This window comes from Pleurodeles waltl, chromosome 8, assembly GCF_031143425.1.
Source record: "Pleurodeles waltl isolate 20211129_DDA chromosome 8, aPleWal1.hap1.20221129, whole genome shotgun sequence".
NCBI lineage: Eukaryota > Metazoa > Chordata > Amphibia > Caudata > Salamandridae > Pleurodeles > Pleurodeles waltl.
In genome coordinates this window covers 52,813,565-52,828,874 of record NC_090447.1, presented here as the reverse complement: position 1 = coordinate 52,828,874, position 15,310 = coordinate 52,813,565, and positions in this window count along the sequence as shown.

Here is a 15,310-nt window from a genome sequence, read left to right as displayed (position 1 = left end):
CATATAAGAAGCACTTTCTAAGTTGTCTTCCGGGGCCTTACAGGAAATCCTGCAAGTCTGTGTTTTTTGACAGGAGACTGAGTTGTTCTTTAACAACATCTAGTCAGGAGCTTTTTAACCTTTTCTGGCATAATTTCCCTACACTGTATGTTGTTACTAGACTCAAGTGTTCTGATGATACATAGCAAGGGTCTGATCTAGTTGTACTAAAACCCCCAGTGGAGTTTACAAAACGCTCGTGACTACCACTTGTGTCTACTGGCCACAATAACCACACACCACGATGTGAAAGTGATGTTTTAAATGTTCCCTTTTGGACCCACCCATCGAGTTGATCTTCAGTTGCACTGAAATATTTTTTTCATTTATTAAATTTAGCAAGGGCAGGGATACTAGGCGCATTCAATTCCTCAATTTTCGCCAAGCCTAAACACCTTGTTTGTTGTAATGTTCCATTCAGAAATATCATTTGAACAGGTGTCATGCATTCTCTAAATAAAGTTTGCTTTCCTCTTATTTGCCTATTTTTAGTTCCCCACACACTCTTTCAATCAATCGACTTCAGACAATATTCATAGCCTTCTATAACTAACCGGGAAACAAAGGAGTCGGAATAAATCAATTTTGTGGCATCCAAAAAAATACAGTGCATTTCCATTATTGGCAATTTAAAATAATAAAACTCAGCAGTTTTACCATTGTGCTCAGAAAAATATGCAAACCTTTCTTTGGGGTACTTGCTTTATGAATGAAATGATGTCCATAATAATTGTAACAGAACGTATCTCCATCATTTTCTTTTGTTTGAGAAACACATTCACTTCCAAATACAGTGAAATACTCTGGTTTAGATAACATAGAATCAACTGATTTTACAACCCAATCATCAGAAACAACTAGGAACTTGAATAATCTCCATCAGGCCATATATATCAAAAGATACTTTATCTCAAACAATCCCATCAGGAATTGGTATTGCTGAAATGTTCACTAGGGACAAGCCTCTGCGGACCTTATAGGTGGAAAAATGTGGTTTTAAGACATCATCCACCAGTTCAATTGTAGAGTGTTCAGGAAGGTACTGACCATGTATTAATAAGAAAACAATTATGACAAACCCAAACCAAAGAAGGAAGGCAAGTACAATTAATAAGAGCCACAGATAGTTCCACAGACAAATGAAATATCGAGAAGCAGTTTGTGCAAAAACAGGAACCATGTTTGGAAGAAGAGAACTGGCAGAAGTCTCCCTTGTTCGTTAATAGTAGACGATTCCATCCATTTGAGTTGAATTTGGGAACAATTGCAAATTTTTAGTGACATTGCTTGTCCCAGAAGAAGTTAGTGAAACCAATGAAAGATCATTCTCCACCCTCCTCGAGTGTCAGCATTGCTGCTCAAAACCTGTAGATTAACACCCTTGTCTGCAGTGAATAGAGTAACATCCTGGTCTGTAGGGAGAAGGAATCAGGGACTACTCAGGAGTCCTCTGGGTCTACTGTGCAGTATTGGCCAAATGGTGTAGCTTGACATTGCGGATGGAGACAGAGCGGTTTTCTTTAGAACCAGGAAGAGGTAGTAGTATAACAGTTCTGGTACCATGGGTTCCCGGGACTGGAACCGGTGCACAATAAGAAGGATCAAACTCCTTTTTCACAACAATCTTTTCACTCAATAGATCTCCAACTTTTTGAATCCAGCCGGTAGGTGTTATTGGTGCATTCCTAATTCCCAAGGAGGCGGGACTGGCAGATGTATTGTCATCACAGAACTGTTGTAAGTCCTGCAAGACAGTGACACATTCATTTATGTCAAAAGGTGCATCTGCTGACTCCGAACCAGGACCATCAAGATCTGGAACATAAATTTTTTCTGTGGGTGCAAAGCGTTGTTCAGCTGTGGAATACAGGTGCTATTTGTATGTCATCAGCATGCTATCACTATCATTAAATGTTACATATGTGAAACCAGTGGCACCAGCAATTACTGTGATGTCTAAGGCCCTTATTACAACCCTGGCGGTAGGTGTTAAAGCAGCGGTAATACCGCCAACAGGTTGGCGGAAAAAAAAATGGAATCACGGGCATGATGGAAACTGCCCACATAGACAGCAACTTTAACACTCCGACCGCCATGGCGGTAGAAACAAACACCGCGTTGGTAACCGGCAACAGACAGGCGGAACGCAAGGTTCCGCCCACTGAACTACAACACACCTATCCGCCACCTTTTCCGGGGCGGAACGGAAACCACTCACCTTTCGACACCCAACGAGGAACCAGGACGCCATGGAGCCTGAACTGCAGGTCCTGCCCATGCTGGGCTTCCTCCTCTTGTATCAGGAATAGGAAAGATGCCGTCGACGAGCACGGTGAGTACTGCACCTAGCACACAGGGGAGGGGGGAGGGAAAAGAGAGTGACACACACATGCAACACGCAACACCCCCAACCCCCCACCTTCACCCACAACACCATACACACAAATGCATGCAGCAACATTTCATATACACTCCGTCACCCCCTCGAAGAATGCAAGGACAAAAGGAAATGATTGTAATGAGTGTAATCAATAAAAATCAGATATACCAAATAAAAAAATGTGTATACACAAATATGTACACCAACTGCACAAGTCCGGATATAAATTAAATCATTGTCCGTGGATCAGTGTCCCAAAATGCATGGGTAAAGCCCACACAAGATACTTGACTTGAAACAGAGAGAACACTGCAGGGGCATCAGATGGAAAATAAACAGGCACCTCAGGGAGAGGGGGGTGAACTCAGCCAGATGAACGGACGACGCCACTGCTCCACGAGGGGGCTCCATGCCCACTGATTGGTCCTGGGGAGTGCAAAGCCACAGTCTCTCAAGTCTTTCTAGTGGGTGGTTTTCCCACTGCTGTATCCTGGGGAGTGCAAAGCCACAGTCTCTCAAGTCTTTCCAGTGGGTGGTTTCCCACTGCTGTATCCTGGGGAGTGCAAAACCACAGTCTCTCAAGTCTCTGCAGTGGGTGGTTTGCCCACTGCTGTATCCTGGGGAGTGCAAAGCCACAGTCTTTCAAGTCTCTCCAGTGGGTGGTTTGCCCACTGCTGTATCCTGGGGAATGCAAAGCCACAGTCTCACAAGTCTTTCCAGTGGGTGGCTTGCCCACTGCTGTATCCTGGGGAGTGCAAAGCCACAGTCTCTCAAGTGGTTCTGGAGGGGGCTTTGTGCCCAGAGTGCTTCATCCTGCCAAGGACTGAGGTAGTGGATGTCATTCTCCACTGGTTCTGGAGGGGGCTTTGTGCCCAGAGTGCTTCATCCTGCCAAGGACTGAGGTAGTGGATGTGAGTCTCCACTGGTTCTGGAGGGGGCTCGGTGCCCAGAGTGTTTCACATGCAGTGTGGTAGGTCCCATTCCCTCACCTGGGTGTATGTGCCACGAGATTGCCTGGGAACAGGTAGCATGATACGCCTTGGAGGCACCTGCAGGTACAAACAGTCCTGGGAGTCATGCCTCATGTGCACTGGGCAGGATCCAGGACGTCTCCTGCAGCCTCGGACGGCTGCCCACTGGGGATGATTGCCATGTCAGCTGTGGTGGCACTGTCTGAGCATGTCGTGGGGCTGGTGGCTGCAGCAGTGTCTGTGACGGAGGTACTGGCGGTTGTGCATGTGTCTGCACCTGTTGAGGGACACGGCAGGACGTATCTTGCAGCCTCGGTCGGCTGCCCACTGGGGATGATGCTGGGGACTGTTGCTGAGGCAGCAGACATGCAGGTGGCGGTGCTGGTGACGGTGCTGGTGGCAGTGCAGGTGGCGGTGTCCACCGCCATACAGGTTCATGTTGTGGTTGACAGAAGTGGTGACTCTGGTCCCTCAGCCGGAGCCACGGTGCCCTGTCCTGACCTGCTCTTCGGCTTGTGTCTCTTACCCACCTTTGATGTTGCTGCTGGTGCCTTGTCACTGTCCCCTTTTGGTTTGGAGGAGCCCTTGCTTGCTGGTAGGTGATTGAGGTTTTGGTGGCTGAGTTGCTGGGTTGGGACCTGGACAGCCTGCCCCTAGGGGAAGGAGGGGGGAGGTGTAGGGAAGAGGTCAAAGTTTGCGAGGAAGAGTTTCTTAGACACACTGGGACGGGAAGATGGAGGGGGTTTGGGAGTGGAGGAAGAGGTAGTGGTTGTAGGAGGTGTACGTTTGCTGAATTTGGGTGATGGTGCATGGGCCGGAGGCTGTTGTGAGGTGGATGGCTGTTGGGTGGCTGGGTGCCTGTGTTTGTGTAGTTTGGGAGGAGGGCTCACAGACACACTGAGAGAGGACACAGGGGATGTGTGAATGGTAGTGGAGGTGGTGATTGCACATAAGCGGTGTGTGGTGATGGGCGTGCTGGTGATGGAGGTAGTGGCTGAGGATGTAGTGCATGTAGGTGTGAGTGGAGACGAGACAGGGAGGGAGGAGGAGGAGGACGTGGAGGAGGCAGACACAGTGGAAGCAGTGGATGTTGCTGTGTCTGCATGGGGATGGTGCTTGTGTGAGTGCCTGTGGGATGTGTGGTACTTATGTTTGCCATGTCAACTCTTGTGTGTTGATGTGTGCATGCTGGTCTGATGGTGCGCTTGGGATAGGCTGAGGTACAGGGGATTGGGCCTGGGTGGAGGAAGTTGGAGGGGGAGGCTGGACATAGGGACAATGGCTGCCATCAGTGCTGAGGCCAGAGCCTGAAATGCTCTCTGTTGGGCCGCCTGGCCAGAATGAATGCCCTCCAGGAATGCATTTGTTTGCTGCAAATGCCTTTCACTACCCTGGATGGCATTCAAAATGGTAGATTGCCCAACAGTGAGGGATTTCAGGAGGTCAATAGCCTCCTCACTGAGGGCACCAGGGCTGACTGGGGCAGGGGCTGAGGTGCCTGGGGTGGAGGAGATGCCCACCCTCCTGGGTGAGCGGGCACGGGAAACACGCTGAGGGGCTGCTGGGAGGGCGGTGCTGGTAGGGGGGGTGGCAGCTGTACCTGTTGATACAGTGGGCACAGAGGTGCCCACCACCGCAAGGGAACTCCCATCAGAGGAGGAGTCGCAGTCGCTGGTGTATGCTCCTGTCCCCGTCGTGGAGCTCCCCTCGCCCTCCGTCCCACTGGTGCCTTCAGACTCCGTAACTTCACCGTCCAGGGCCATGTGGGTTGCAGCTCCCTCCTGCTCCGGTGCCACTGCTCCTCCACCAGATGATGTTAATGCACGCAAGAACAGGGTGACAAAACAAAAAGAGGGGCAAAAGACAGAAGAGACACATGGTCAATGCATGCAACACCACTGCTGTTGGCGGACACAACACACAGGGAGCAGCCCTATGCACTAAGCAATGCACTAACAGTGCAGGGGAAAAGCACATGCCCAAGGGGGACTCTGTCTAGACCCATTTCATGCACAGCTGGAACCCATGGGAGCCTGACTAGGTGTAGAGGGCAAATACCACCTTTGGGGTTGGAGTGGGAATGAGGCTGCAAAACAATGGATCTACCTTTGGGCATCTGCCCTGGCCTAGGGGAACCCACTGCCAACCACCCCCACCCAGACACCTCGTCAAGTGCGCAGAGTCAGCTGAATGAGAGTGTACTCACCCCTTGTGGCTGCTGTGATGCCCTCAAGTGCCCATCCAACTCCGGATATGCCACCGCCAGAATCCGGTACATCAGGGGGGTCATGGTGCAACGGGCACCCCTTCCACGTTGGGAGGCCATCCCCAGGTGGGCCTCCACCGTCTTCTTACTCCAGCGGCACAGGTCCTCCCATCTTTTCCGGCAGTGGGTGCTCCATCTATGGTAGACCCCCAGGGTCCGCACTCCCTTGGCAATGGCATGCCAAATACCCTTCTTCTGGTGGGCACTGACCTAGAGGAAAAGTGAAGTTATAATGGATGTTACTCTCCCGTACAGTTCTTCTCACACATTGCCTACAAACCTCCCACCCTGGCCCAGACATACATACACACACACAATCCTCACATGCTAGCCTGTCCCCCCTTCCATCCACGACACTCCAGACAATCATGTGCCATCCACCATGCTCACAGTGTACTCACCTGTTTGTCTGGGGGACCGTACAATTGTGTGTACTGGGGGAGGACCCCATCCACTAGTTTCTCAAACTCCTCCGAAGTGAAGTCAGAGTCCCTTTCCCCAGACACTGAAGACATTGTCGCTTCCAGACACAGGTCACAGCAGCACTTGCAGTGTAGGTCCTCTCTTGTTGAAGGTCAGGTATCAAGTGAGGGAACTGTTAGAAAATGGCGGTCACGTCCGCGGCGGTGCGTACCGTTACTGCCGGCGTACATCATCATTGGCTCCTGGAACCCATAGGGCCCAATGTTACCAATGCTAAATTGCGCCGCGGTCTTCGACCGCCTACCGCAACGGTGTACAACGCCAGCACAGTTACCTCATTTCCCCTCATCCCACCTTACAGGTCAGGCAGCCGCCATTTCAGGGGGCCACATGGCAGGCCAAATAACTGTGTCACACCTATTTAGGCCAGGAATATGGACAGACAAAGGCACATAGAGAAAATTTAACTTTTTTGCTAAATAGCCTTGTGATACCTAAGTGTTCTATGACCCTCTGCTCACCGTTCTCCTCCATAGGGCACGTCCGCTGGGGCAGGTGATGAGATGGCGGCATCCTCCGGTGTACAGACCCCTGGTGGACCTGTCAACAATGGAAGACAAACACATCATTATCACTTACAGACTTGATCGTGTAACAATCCAGGAACTGTATGGCCAGTTGGAGCCTGACCTGATGTCAGCTATCCGCCATCCCACAGGAATACCCCCTCTAGTGCAGGTCCTGTCTGTACTCCATTTCCTGGCCAGTGGGTCTTTTCAAACAACAGTAGCCATGTCTTCAGGGATGTCCCAGCCAAAGTTCTCTAACGTGTTGTCCAGAGTGTTGTCTGCCCTGCTGAAACACAGATGCAGCTACATCGTTTTCCCTCAGGTGGAGGATTTGCCTACAATGAAAGGTGACTTCTATGCCCTGGGACATATCCCCAACATCATTGGTGCCATTGATGGTATACATGTGGCATTTGTCCTCCACCCCCTGCAGGAATGAACAGGTGTACAGAAACCGGAAGAGCTACCATTCTATGAATCTGCAGATGGTGCGTTTGGCCGACCAGTACATCTCCCTTGTGAATGCCAAGTATCCTGGCTCTGTGCATGACGCTTACATTTTGAGGAATAGCAACATCCCTTATGTGATGGGGCAACTCCAGAGGCACAGTGCGTGGCTAATAGGTGAGCCTAAAGTCCCCACACAGTTTCATTTGCTGTCTGGGCATGGGAGATTCCCTAATGTTTGGAGGATGTCTAACAGTTGTCCTTTTATATTTGCAGGTGTCTCTGGTTACCCCAACCTGTCATGGCTACTGACCCCAGTGAGGAATCCCAGGACAAGGGCAGAGGAACACTACAATGAGGCACATGGGTGAACTAGGAGGATAATCGAGAGCACCTTCGGCCTCCTGAAGGCCAGATTCCGGTGCCTCCATCTGACAGGTGGCTCCCTATACTACTCACCGAAGAAGGTGTGCCAGATCATCGAGGCCTGCTGTATGTTGCACAACCTGGCTTTGCGACAGCAGGTGCCTTTTCTGCAGGAGGATGGGCCTGATGCTGGTCTTGTGGCAGCTGTGGAGCCTGTGGACAGTGAAGAAGAGGAGGCAGAAGAAGAAGATGTAGACAACCGAAACAACCAAAGAATAAGGGAGGGACCGGGAGGTTAATGGTCCAGTGTACAGTCTCCCAACTAAGTCATGGACAAAAACGAAGGTACACTGTTCCAAATATAGACAGAAAAAAGTCTAGGGAACCTGATAATTCAAAAGCAAAAGCCCTCGTGCATCACAATGGATGACTAGCATCATCATTGGGAAATGCTCCACGCCAGGCCGGCACTGCAATGCCTGACGGGCTCCCCAAATGGGGGCTCTAAGTCGTGTTGTTCTTATGGTGACTAATGGATGCGGACTCTAATGACTGTCTGCAAGCACACAATTGCAATGGTGACCTGGGTGGCGTTAATCGACTTCAAGACCTCCCTGATCCCCAGGTAGTGTTCCTCCTGCAGCCGCTGGGTTTCCTCAAACTTGGCCAGTACTGTGCCCAGGGTCTCCTTTGAATGGTGGTAAGCTCCAATGATGTTGGAGAGTGCCTCGTGGAGAGTCGGTTCCCTGGGCCTATCCTCCCCCTGTCACACAGCAGTCCTCCCAGTTTCCCTGTTATCCCTGTTATCCTGTGCCTCTGTCCCCTGAACCGTGTGCCCACTGCCACTGACCCCAGGTCCCTGATTTTCTTGGGTTGGTGGGTTTGCCTGGGTTCCCTGTAGTGGTGGACACACTGCTGATTGATGTGTCCTGGGGACAGAGGGATGGGCCCACTGGGTGGGTGCTGTGGCAGTGTTTCCTGAGGGGGAGGTTCAGTGGTGGTTTGGGACAGTGTCAGGGAAACCGACTGTCCTGAGGTCCCTGATGGGCTGGGCTGGTCATCTTGATCCAGGCATGCAGAGCTGCTGTCATCACTGTGGGCCTCTTCTGTAGGGGGCTGGATATGTGTGGCACCTCCTGTCCTGTGACGTTGGGTATGGGTCCTGTTGGGGTGTAAATGCATAGTTTTAGTATCTGTGTGTACCATCTTGTGCAATGGGTGAGGTACCCTCTACTCCTGTGCTTGCATAATTGTGTTTGCCCTTTTGTGATAGTTGGTGTGGGGTCTGTGTGGGTATCTGTAATGGACATGCTTTGGTGACGGTGGTCCATGCATAGGTGTTGCATGCAGGGCCTTGGTATTGATATGTGTGGGTTGTGATAGTGGGACATGTGTGAGATGATGGAGTGATGGGAGTGACGGTAAGGGTGGGGGTATGTGATGGCATGCAGGTAGGGTGGGGGGATATATTAGTAAAGATTTGACTTACCAGAGTCCAGTCTTCCTGCTACTCCTGCGAGGCCCTCAGGATGCAGTATTGCCAGGACTTGCTCCTCCCATGTTGCTAGTTGTGGGGGAGGAGGTGAGGGTCCACCGCCAGTCCTCCACACAGGAATCCGGTATCTTGAAACCACTGAATGCACCTTCCCCCGTAGGTCATTCCACCTCTTCCTGATGTCATCCCGTGTTCTTGGATGCTGTCGCACTGCGTTGACCCTGTCGACGATTCTCCGCCATAGCTCCATCTTCCTCGCAATGGAGGTGTGCTGAACTTGTGATCCGAAAAGCTGTGGCTCTACCCGGATGATTTCCTCCACCATGACCCTGAGCTCCTCCCCTGAAAACCTGGGGTGTCTTTGAGGTGCCATGATGTGGAGTGGGTGATGTGTGAGGTGCTGCCTGTCGTGATGTGTGGGGGGATATGTTGGTGTGTGTTGTTTGAGGTATGTGGATGTTGTATAAGTGATGGTGTTGTGTGTCTGTGGATGCTGGTTTGCTGTTTGCTAATCTCTCTATCTGGCCTTCTTCCAAATTTTACATTGTAAGGGTTTGTGGGTAATGTGAGTGTGTGTTTTATAGTGTTGTGAGTGTGTGGGTGTGGTGTGTAAATGTGTATCAGGTGTGTATTTTGAATTGTCCAATGTGGTTGTGTTTTGTAAGTGTGTGTGTATTTTGAGCGCGGCAGTGTGTACCGCCACTGGATTACCGCGGTTGAAAGACCGCCGCGTTGATTCGTGGGTCGTGATAGCGTGGGCGTATTCTTGTTGGCGTGATGGTGTAGGTTTTGGTATTGGCAGTTTATCACTGACCTTTGGTGTAGCGGAGTTGTGTGGGTGTCTGTATTGTGGCAGATTCTGAGATGAGGGTCGTAATACCTGTAGCGGAATTCCGCCGCCGCAACGGTATGTTGGCTGACTTCAGCGCGGCGGAAAGCGGGATTTACCGCCAGGGTTGTATAAGGGCCTAAATGTTGTGAGAAAACAGGGCTGATTGCAGAGGCCCCCTAACTTTTTGCCCCCATTTTCCACTTTGCGCTGGTGTTTTCCTGACTCTGATGGTGCCCTGGCTACTGCTAACCAGTCATAGGGCCTGTGCTCTGTGTAAAATCAGTATGCAAATTAGGCTAATTATAATTGGCTAAGTCAACATACCTATATGTCCCTAGTATATGGTAGGGCATGGAGGTTTAGGGACCCCAGCATAGGTAGTGCCCCCATAGGTGCACTGCGGAGGTGCCCAGTGCCATTTTAAAGGCAGGCCTGCCTTGCTGGCTGCTTTTAAATTAAAGTTATATGCAAATTCAACTTTGGAATTAAAAGTGGTTCCAAAGTCTTAAACTACCTTATTTTTACATATAAGTCACCCCTAAGGTGTGCCCTATGTGATCCCTGAGGGTGGGAGTAGGCACTTTTACCCCATTCAGGTGAACAGGATCCCGACCGCTGCCCTGAGAGACACCTGTGCCAGTCACACTATAGTGAGTGACTGGTTAGTGACCCCAGACATGTTTGTCCCAGGAGAGACCAAGAAAGTCAGGCTAGCCACAGGGGAGGTCCCCTTCAAACCTGTAGCCATATTGCCCCTAGAGAGGGAGTGTATCCTTGACTGGTTTAGGGTGGTAGTCAGTGCTGAGCTCCCCCTAGATTGTATCTTGGGCAATGACCTCCCAGAGGTGAGTCTGGTCCCAGATGGGGCGGTCGCCCAGGGCGCCCCCCCAACCCAAAATCCTGGGGAGTCAGTCCCTACAGTTAGGAGACAGGGGTCCCCAAGAAAAGGAAAGAAGAAAAGGAAGGGTGGGCCACCCTTAAAGATAGTTCCAGGGAGCCAAAGGCCTTCTGCCCAGTAGGGGGGGAGCCCAGAGCTGGCACTGGTGAAGCCTCCCCTGAAGCCAAGGAAGTCCTGAGAAGTCAGGCAGCTGTCCAGATGCAGGGTGTTGCCCCTACACTGACAGAAGGTAGAGTGGAAGGAGGGTGTCTGCCACAGGTGGTAGCCCCCCACTCTAGACAGCAAGAGGGGTGCCAGGACCCCACAGTTGCCCCAAAGCAGCTCAGCCACCTGTCAGTGGAGAGCTTAGGGTGTGGTTCTGGGTACTGACAGCTGTCAGTAGCCTCTGCTGGGTGCTAGCCTTCCTGGCAGCACTGTACTTGGCCTGGGAGTCAGACCCCAGGGCCAAAAGCAAAGTAGACCCCCTGACCCTGTTGGTCATGGTGGGGTTGCTCAAGTGTTGGGTGACCTCTTTGGGTAAGCTAGGTGTTGCCCTAGCAAAGTTAGGAGTAGGGGAGGTGGGCACCTCACTATCCAAGTTGGCAGAGAGAGAGGAGGAAGACCCCCCTAGAGGGAAGTTTCAGTTGGAGATGGGTCCTTTCACTGTTGGGATGGATTCACTACCCAGAGGGAGTGACCATGGCAGGAGGATGTAAGGCAGAGTAGGCCCTGCAAAGCGACAGCCTGTTCTCTTCACTGTCTTCCTCGCCCGACAAGCCAGGAAAACTCTCCCAGGGTTGGGCTGAGTCTCCTGGGCGTGTGGGCTGGTGGGGCTTGTGTGAGAAAACAGGGCTGATTGCAGAGGCCCCCTAACTTTTTGCCCCCATTTTCCACTTTTTGCAGTTGTTTTCCTGACTCTGATGGTGCCCTGGGTACTGCTAACCATTCCCAGGGCCTGTGCTCTGTGTAAAATCAGTATGCAAATTAGGCTAATTATAGTTGGCTAAGTCAACCTACCTATAAGTCCCTAGTATATGGTAGGACATGGAGGGACCCCAGCATAGGTAGTGCCCCCATAGGTTCACTGCTGAGGTACCCAGTGTCATTTTAAATGCAGGCCTGCCTTGCTGGCTGCTTTTAAATTAAAGTTATGTGCAAATTCGACTTTAGAATTAAAAGTGGTTCCAAAGTCTTAAACTACCTTATTTTTACATATAAGTCACCCCTAAGGTGTGCCCTGTGTGCCCCTAGGGCTGGGTGCCATGTAACTAAAAGCAGGGACCTTCTAAAAGTAGTTTTGTAAGCCCTGGTGAGGTTTGACAGATACAAAGAGTTTGGTATCAAATTTATTGTTATAATAAATCCCACAACTTCCAGTTGTTGGATTTAATATAACTTGTTCAGGTAAAGAGTTTTAAACTTCACCCGAAAAATTGCCAATTTCAGCCCTGCATTGTTTTTGCTGCTGTGCTCTGATTGGCCAGCCTCTGGCAGCCTAGCCAGGCTGCCTTGATGAGGTGTGAAGTGGCCTGGCTTCACACAAAGAGATGTGCCTGTGGGAGGGAATTTCCCCTCAGCAGATGGTGAGACAGGAAGGGGGAGGGCTGCCAAACTGGTCTTCAAAGGCAGAGAAGGACATTTGGAGCAACCCAGCAACACCCCCACATCCTGCAACCCCAGACAACTAGGTCCCCCCTTGATTAGATTAGGAGAGGGCAGGTGAGGGGTGTGTTTATGATTTTTAGCCACACCAGTGAGTGGTCTCAGCCAGACGTAACCTCCAAAAATCACTTTCAGCCATGATGGATTTTTTAAGAATTGCCTCCTGGGATTGATTTTTGCCACACTTCCCAGGAAGTGGTCATCACAGGGGGAAGGACGCAGCACCTGATTGGAGAATCAGGACACCCCCTGTTTCTCACCCAGGAGCAAGGATAAAACTGGCAGACCTGCACTCACACCTCAGTTCCCTGCCAGATCCCCATCCGATTCCAACAAGGAAGAACCAAAGAAGGACTGCCCTGCTGGACCCCTGGCCTGCACCTGGAACCTGCACTCAGAAGGACTGCACCAGCTGCACACTTGGGCTTCACCACAAGAAGGACTTTGTCTGGCTTTCACTGGTTCAAGGAGGGACTCCCTGTTTGCTACAGGTAAAAAATTGCGCCTGCCGGCCCAGCGGGAAGGAGGCATGCACCACAGAAATGGAATGGAGCCGGCGGTGTTGCGGGCGTGCGACGGGTGCAGTTGCACCCATCGCGCTTTTCACTGTCTGCTAAGCAGACAGTGAAAAGCTTCTGAAGGGCCCTGTTAGGGGGTCCCTGCACAGCCCATGCCAGTGGCATGGGCAGTGCAGGGGCCCCCAGGGGCCCCAGGACACCCGTTCCCGCCAGCCTCTTCCAGGAGGTGAAAACCGCCAGAAACAGGCTGGTGGGAAGGGGGTCAGAATCCCCAGGGAAGCGCTGCCCTGGCGGATTCGCCCAGCCGGGGGAAAACCGGCGGGAAACCGCCGGCCCCGGTTTTCTGACCGCAGCTTTACCGCCGCGGTCAGAATGGGCTAGGAAGCACCGCCAGCCTGTTGGCGGTGCTTCCGTCATTCGTGGCCCTGGCGGTCTTGGACCGCCACGGTCAGAATGACCCCCTAAGTCCGAACGTACAAAGTTGACCGGGACCTCCCAGCCAGCGTATCCGAGGAGGGCTCCAAGGACGTGGGATCAAGATCCAGGTTTACCCCAGTCAAAGGATTTTCACCTCGAAAAAACGACTAAGTCAGAAGGTAAAAATCTCCACCGAGAATTTCCGCAACGCGTATCCAGAGAAGGGTTCCAGGAGGTCAGATTGGACTGGGAGGTTCGTCCCGCTGAAGAAAATCTTCAGAAAAACGACTAAGTGCGAAGGTAAACTTTTGACCGAGGCCTCCTGCGGCCTGTAGCTGAGCCGGGCTCCATCGGGGTCGGCCTTAAACTTTGACTTTGCCCCGATCGAGGTGCAACCAGATGACCCGATTGGCGCTTTTTGTTTCTAGGCGCTAAACCTATTTTTAGAAATTGGTTATGGATTTTTAAACTGTTTCCTGTGTTTTATTTAATTACTGTTTTGTGATATTTGAATGCTTTACACTCTGTGTCCTAAGTTAAGCCTTGTCGCTCGTTGCCAAGCTACCAGGGGTTGAGCTGGGTTTAATTTACTGGGACCTAACTGGACCTAAGTGGAGGTTAGTGGCCTATTGCTAAGTGTAGGTACCTACCTGCCCTTACCAATAACTCATTTTCCAACAAATGTGTTTTGTTGTTTCTTGTTTGTGGGTGTTTAACTACAAGCATGTCCTGTTGCAATTCTCTGAGAATGCGCATGTGTTCCATTGTCCAATATTTACTTGAAAAGTCTGGTGTATTAACTCATATAATGGTTTAATGCATTGTGCATAATATGGAATGTAAGTTCTGCCAAAGTTTAAAAAGCCCAACAATGACTGGAACTTTTTTTTCGAGAAATTGGGATGCTATGGTCATGCTTTTGTCTGATAATTCATATCCCAAAAATTTGACACTAAGGAAGGCTATTTTTGTTTTATCTTAAATTACATTTGTAGGCTATTTTGGCAAAATCCACACCAATGCGGCTTACCCGTCTAATATATTGAGCAAGATCATCATCCTCATTGTAGATATCATCTACATTGGACAATGCCTCAGGGTCAATGTTGTGTAAGATTGAAGTAACACAAGCTGAAAACAATCCTGGACTCTTTTTATACCTCTGTGGGAGTCAGCAGAACCTTTTTTGAGAGCCTAAAGCACTAAAACTTGTTAAATCCCTTCTTTCAGGTGCTATATTTTGGCACATAAAAACATAGGAACTATCCAAGGTTATTTTGTTTTTTTGTGCACTATATTGTTAGTAAGTGCTGTACTGTGTACATTTTGAAAGGCAAATGTGCATGTGTACTATTTAAATGTCTATAGTCTAAGACTATTCTATATGAATGGTCTGGTTTAGCTATGGGGAAAAATTGGTGAGACACAGGGTTCAATTACGACCTGGTACTCTGGCTGTGTGAGGATTTCCATCATGAGTGCTCTAGCTTCATGCTTTATAGGGTATTAAGGATGGGGTTGTGGTTTTGACCTAATTGATTATAACATAGGGAGAATCTTTATCCAATCCTACATGGTTGTGGTATAACGAAGCCTGCGCCTTCACCCAATCAATGGTGCAAACCTCCAAGTGCTCGCTTGTATCAAGGTGGGAGAAAGAGGGTTCAATTACCTCTTCTCCTTATGGGAGATTATGGACAAGTCTAGTAGCCAATCTTTTTTGGCCAACAAAATATCATAAATGCTTCTTACATGCTTCTTACACAATCCCAAAACAAAGTGTCTGTTGTGCGCTCATTGTCTTTTTCTAAGTGTACTTTGAGTTTATATACCTTATCGGGTGTGGAGACTAAGAATGTCTGCAGTCTCGACTTATAAAAAGACATTTGTTGCTTTCAGCTCTAGATGCTCTTGAAGAATTCGGCGTACCATTGTGACCTTTGCCGCTCAGTCTAGCATGGCCAGTGCCCACTTCCTATTCTTCAGTAAAGCTTCGTATAGACATCACTGCCACCTTCTTCTTTTTGAATTGAGGTTTTTGTCGGGGA